This window comes from Diospyros lotus, chromosome 14, assembly GCF_014633365.1.
Source record: "Diospyros lotus cultivar Yz01 chromosome 14, ASM1463336v1, whole genome shotgun sequence".
In the NCBI taxonomy this organism is placed as follows: Eukaryota; Viridiplantae; Streptophyta; class Magnoliopsida; order Ericales; family Ebenaceae; genus Diospyros; species Diospyros lotus.
This window is the reverse complement of record NC_068351.1, coordinates 2,749,138-2,755,137: the sequence shown is the minus strand read 5'-3', so window position 1 is coordinate 2,755,137 and position 6,000 is coordinate 2,749,138.

The following is a 6,000-nucleotide window of genomic DNA, read 5'->3' as shown; positions in this document are numbered from 1 at the left end:
TTGATTCTCACTTGCTTAAACACTTCATATATATCTGCATTTTGTTGCTCTTTTTTCAAATGATTCAACCTTTGTGGAAAAGGTGGTTTGGGCCTGTATTGAATTTCTTTCTCATCTTCTTTTTGTTTTTCATTTTTCTCATTTTTTTCATTTTTCTCATTTTTCTCATTTTTTTCATTTTTTTCCACGGTGGATTCATAATCTTTTGGTTCTTTTTCTTCATCAGCATGTTGGTTTATCCTAGGATCAGTTGGTTTCTCAATTATTCTTCCACTTCTTAGGGCAGTCACTGCTTGCACTTGTTCATGAGTGTTGGTTTCACTATTTGAAACTTCTACCTGGTTGGTTTGTCTAATTGGGTTAGGATTAGTTTGGGATGGAAACCTTCCGGGTTCTCTCACACTCAATGTTTGTGTTATCTTGGTCAACTGGCTCCTAATGTCTTCTACAGCTCTATTTGTTTGGTCTTGATTTTTGACAAGCTGAGCAACCTGATTATTGATACCTGTTTGACTTTGGATGAACTGGTGCAAGGTATCTTCCAAAGATCTCCTATGAGGAGGTTGGTAAGTATTGGATGAAGAACCTTGATTTTGTTGGAAAGTGTGCTGTTGTGCAGGGAAGGGAGGTTGAGAATGATTTCCAAAATCATTTCTCCAAGAAAAATTGGGGTGATTTCTATTATTGGGATGGTATGAATTGTAGTTCTGATTATTCCCATAATAGGCTCCACTCTGATTTTGATTTTGTCTCCCCTCAAAGTTGTGTGAATGATTGTTATTAGTCTGCCCATACAATACCTCCTTGAAAGCAGGTAGGGTAGGACATTCTTCAGTTGAATGATCTATTGCATCACACACAACACACTTTACTTCCACTTGATTAACAGATTGCACCTTTTTGGGTTGCATGTTTTCAACTTTCTTTGTTAAAGCAGTTAGTCTTGCATTTAAATCATCACTCTCACTTAGTTGGTATCTCCCTCTAGGTTGTGGATTTTCTCTTGAATCAAGAGCAGATGTTGGACCAACTTCCCAGTTTCTTGTATTCTCAGCCAATGTGTCAAAGAAGTGGAAAGCTTCTTCTGGAGTCTTCTCATAGAATTCTCCATTGCACATTGTAGAAACTAGCATTTTCAATTGTGGAGTGAGTGAATCATGAAAGAAACTGACCACTCTCCATTGCTCAAAAGCATGGTGCGGACAAGTGTGAAGAAGGTCTTTAAACCTTTCCCACGCTTGAGCAAAATTCTCATTTGGTTTACAGGCAAAGTTCATGATTTGTCTTTGAAGAGTAGCAGTTCTGTTGGCAGGGAAGTATTTTTTTAAGAAAGTTGTTTGCATTTCTCTCCAAGTTCCTATAGATCTAGGTGAGAGAGTGCTTAACCATATTTTTGCCTTATCTTTCAGTGAGAATGGAAAGAGTTTTAATCTGATGACATCCTCATTTACTGTATGGTCCATGCAAGTGCTACATACTTCCTCAAATTCTTTCATATGAGTATATGGATTTTCAGAATCCATGCCATGAAAAGTTGGCAACAATTGGATTGTGCCAGGTTTGAAGTTAAACCTATGGTGGTTGATGGGAAGAATAATACAAGAGGGGGTTGTCTGCCTAGGAGGATGAAGATACTCTCTGAGGGGTCTGATCATCTCCTGATCAATGGGATCAGGGTCACCGTGGTCACTACCACGTGCAGACATGTTGTGTGCAAGTGGTATGTTCTCATTGTGTTGAGACATGAGCGATTGATTTTCTACAGTTCTACCAGACCTAAGTATCATACACAATGGACAAACAAAAATAAAGTAAAAAGAAACAGAGTTACCGAATTTATCAGGAGATGCTTCTTCTTTCTCTTTTTTTTTTTTTTCTTTTTGTTTTTGCCTCAATCTCCCCGGCAACGGCGCCAAAATTTGGCTGCACTCTCACCCTGCAATTAAAACACAAAACAAAACACAATAAAAATTTTATATTTTATTTATTTATTTAGGCGAGAGGTTTATACTCGTCAGTGTACGAGTGCAGTTGTAGTTCAAATTTAAATTTATACTTTCTGGATAAGTCCAGGTCGTCCACTGAGAGATTTATTTATGGCAAAAGAAAAAAAGAATGTCACACACACGCACACGCATTTAGATGGATTGATAACATGATTTTTTTATGATTTTTTTAGATAACAAATACTAGAAAATAAAGCAAGACAGAAGTTGAAATAAATACTAAACGTGAGAATATGAAATTGGAAAGTACTTGAGTTAAGACAATTTCAGTGCCAACCCGTTGATTCCCAAATATTAGCATAAAAGATTAGCAACATTAATTTAATTTCAGATATGAGGATTTGTTATTAAATGCAATTAAAGATAATGATAGCTCTAGTTTAAGCAATCCCCATACATGATATGCAGGATTCTAATTTAAGAAACTACCATAAATTCAATTACAATTAATACACAAAACAACTAAATTAATCATCCGGGTTTGGGTATGATAGCGTTTCCAGTTCTAGTAACTCTCATGCGTGACATGAAAGCTCTTAGGCTTACGCTCCAATCCAAACCTAGTGATTTTTCAATAATCAAAACACACTCATATTGAAGTTTAAACCAATGTTACTCATTTAAAGCGTAGCTTTCTTTGGGAATCATTGGCGTTAGACACTGTCCTTGCCTTAACCCAAGATTAGATTTAGCTACTCATCTCTATTAAATTAATTGACAACAATTTAAATGACATAATTTAAATAACAGAATTTAAATGACAGGAATTAAAATAGAAGAAACTAACCGGCCATTTAGGCGGTAGATAATTAAAATACAAGAATTAAAATTGCAAGAATTTAAAGGCAAGAAACTAACCGTCCATTTAGGCGGTGAACAATTAAAATACAAGAATTAAAATTGCAAGAATTTAAAGGCATAAACTAACCGTCCATTTAGGCGGTGAATAATAAAGTAATAATAAATGACATAAGAATTTAAAAGAAGAAAGGAAGAAAGGAAGAAAGGAAGAAAGGAAGAAAGTAAGATCACAAGAGAAAATACTAAAGAAAATGAGAGAGAACAAAAGCAATTCTCAAAGAGAGAATTCTAAGGAAATAACTAAACTTTGATTCAAGAATAATAATCACACTTACAAATGCAATCAAGTGATCTATTTATAGGCCACAAGATGCAATACAAACCACACAATTTCAATTATTCAACTAGACATAATTATATCTAATGGGCACTCACACACTTAAAGTTAAATGGATTTTAGCTATAATACACACCTAATATTAAATGGATTTTAGCTAAAATACATACCTAATAAAGCATTCATAAAGTTAAATGGATTTTAGCTATAATATCCACCTAATAGTTAAGTGGATTTTAGCTAAAAAAACACACCTAATAAAGCTCTCACATAAAAAATAAAAATAGATTTCTATAAATTGATTTTTAATCTTCATTAGGATTAAAAATAATCCTTGGGCCTTCTCCAAATAATATCTTCCATGGGTTGCTCAAATTGGGCCTTAATTCTTCATGGGCTTAAATTCTTCATGGACTTTAATTTTTCATGTGCTTGATTTCTTCATGGACTTGAATTCTTCATGGGCTTGATTTCTCCATGGGTTTGATTTCTTCATGGACTTGAATTCTTCATGGACTTTAAGTCTTCATGGGCTTTAATTCTTCATGCCTAAAAAAAATAAAAATAATTTAATATTATTAATAAATTATATATTATATATATGTATTAGACATGGCACATATATATATTATATTATATTATATATATTACATGAATGCATATAATGATGTATATGTATTATATATAATTTTATATATTATTATTATTATTATTAAATTTTACTTTAAAATTTCATTTCATTCATTTTTCAATTTAAACTTGCATATAACCATAAAATATATATTAATATCTAATTTAAACTATTTTTAAGATCAAAAGAAGGGTATAATTATAACAAAATTTTTATAAAATTAACCACTAATCAGTAGGTGGGTGGGAGGGAGAGAGAGAGAGAGAAAGAGATAAGGGGGCCTGGAGACGGGGATGAGTGGGTGGGAGGAAGAGAGAGAGAAAAGAGGCCTGGAGACGGGGATGGGTGGGTGGGAGGGAGAGAAAGAAAGACAGAGGGAGAGAGAAAGAGACAAGTGAGATTTTTAATGGTTGCTGTTGGGCGAGAAAATTTTTAATTATAACCATTAATCTATCATAAACTAATCTCAACTGTCCAAATGTCTATAATTTGAGACAATTCAAAAACTGTTATCCCTTATTATATAGATATTAATGTCTAAAATGCCCTAATTTAAGACGGTGAAACAAGAGATATTTATGTCATTTCTATATATTGTGTAGCCCAAAGTACATAAATAATGTACTAATAGCATAATTTTTATATAAAAATGCGTCCAACAGCTTCCTTATTCCATTCCACTAGATGATGCGCACGCGCACAGATATATATGTGCATAGATTAATATTAATGTGCATGGCAACCTTGACTTGCTCCGTCCATTTATCTAGCATCGTAAATTAGTCAGTAGTTTGTGAGCGATTTGATTTTTTGTTTATTAAGATAAATAAATCAAAATTAATCATAATTTTAAATATTAATTTATAAACAAATTTGTAATACCTGAGATTTTTAAGTTTAAATATTTGAAGAAATAGGACATTTCAAATGATTATGAAAGCCTTGAAATAGAAGTTCAATTTTTAAATTAAGAACAAAATCGTAATTATTGAAGTTAAGGTAAAAGTACAATTTTTGAAAACCTCGAAGTACAAGTGTAATTTACTAAAATTTTAGGGTATTAATGTAATAAACCCTTTCTCTATCTAGGGGCATAAAGAAAATTTTAGGACAACTTGGGGACTAAGTTGCAAAGGGTCTAAGTGCAATTACCGAAAGGTTCATGGTGAAAGTGCAATATTTGAAAGGTGCGGGGTAAAGAGCAATAACACAAAGGTTGCGGATGTGAAGCTTTATATAGTTTTGGATTGTTTTAAATTTCAAATCACATTTAAATATAGCTTTGGATTCCAAATCACATTTAGATGTAGCATTGGATTTCAAATCACATTCCAATATAGATTTGCATTTTAAATTACATTTCAATTTAGTTTTGGGACATATGGCATAAGACGATTTGGCCACACATAAAAAGTAATGATTAGGCACACAAACCAAGGCTTGAGTTGGCATAATATTTGGAAACTTTTGATTGGTTACACATGGGAGGTCATAATAAGAGTGTAAATTTGGAAGCTTTTGATTAGTTGCATATGGGGAAGTCACGATGAGGGTGATTAGGTGTCATAAAACTATTGGTTATTTGAAAAGTCGTGATAAAACCTCATAAATAACCCCTCAACGTGGCTAAAAACTATTGGTTCTGCACGCATCCCAAAGGTCCAAGTGGCTTAACAAGTGGAAAAAGTAATGGTGGGCTCAAATCTCGAGGTGACACGTGGCACAAGATGATTCATCGACGAGTTTTATAAATAAAGGCTTTGGGGGAAAGGTTTCAAAGCATTCAAAATGAGTTTTGAACTAGATTAGGGTGGTTTTGAGAGAATCAAATGTGAGGATCTTGTTCTTGAGAGCGGGGAGGAACTTCTGCAAAAAGAAGGAGCGGAATCAATGGAGAAACGAGGGAGAACAAATTTTGCTGGAGTTTTCGGATCTTCCTCGAAGATCATGCCGAATAATTAGGAAATCTACAAGGTAAGTCTGGTATAACTTTATATTCTTGTAGGGGGATGAAAGAGAAGCATGTAGGAAAAAAACGGAGATCGAATCGAAGCTAAAACGAGGGAGTTATGGCTGAAATACGAAAAATTGCTCAAAGTTAGCCGAAAAATAAGAACGACGCATGAGGCTCACGCGCCGAGAAGGGGCCACGCATGAAACACTATTTTTCCACGAAAATTTTCAAACTTACTCCTAATTTAATGTTCTACAACCTTATGTAAAAT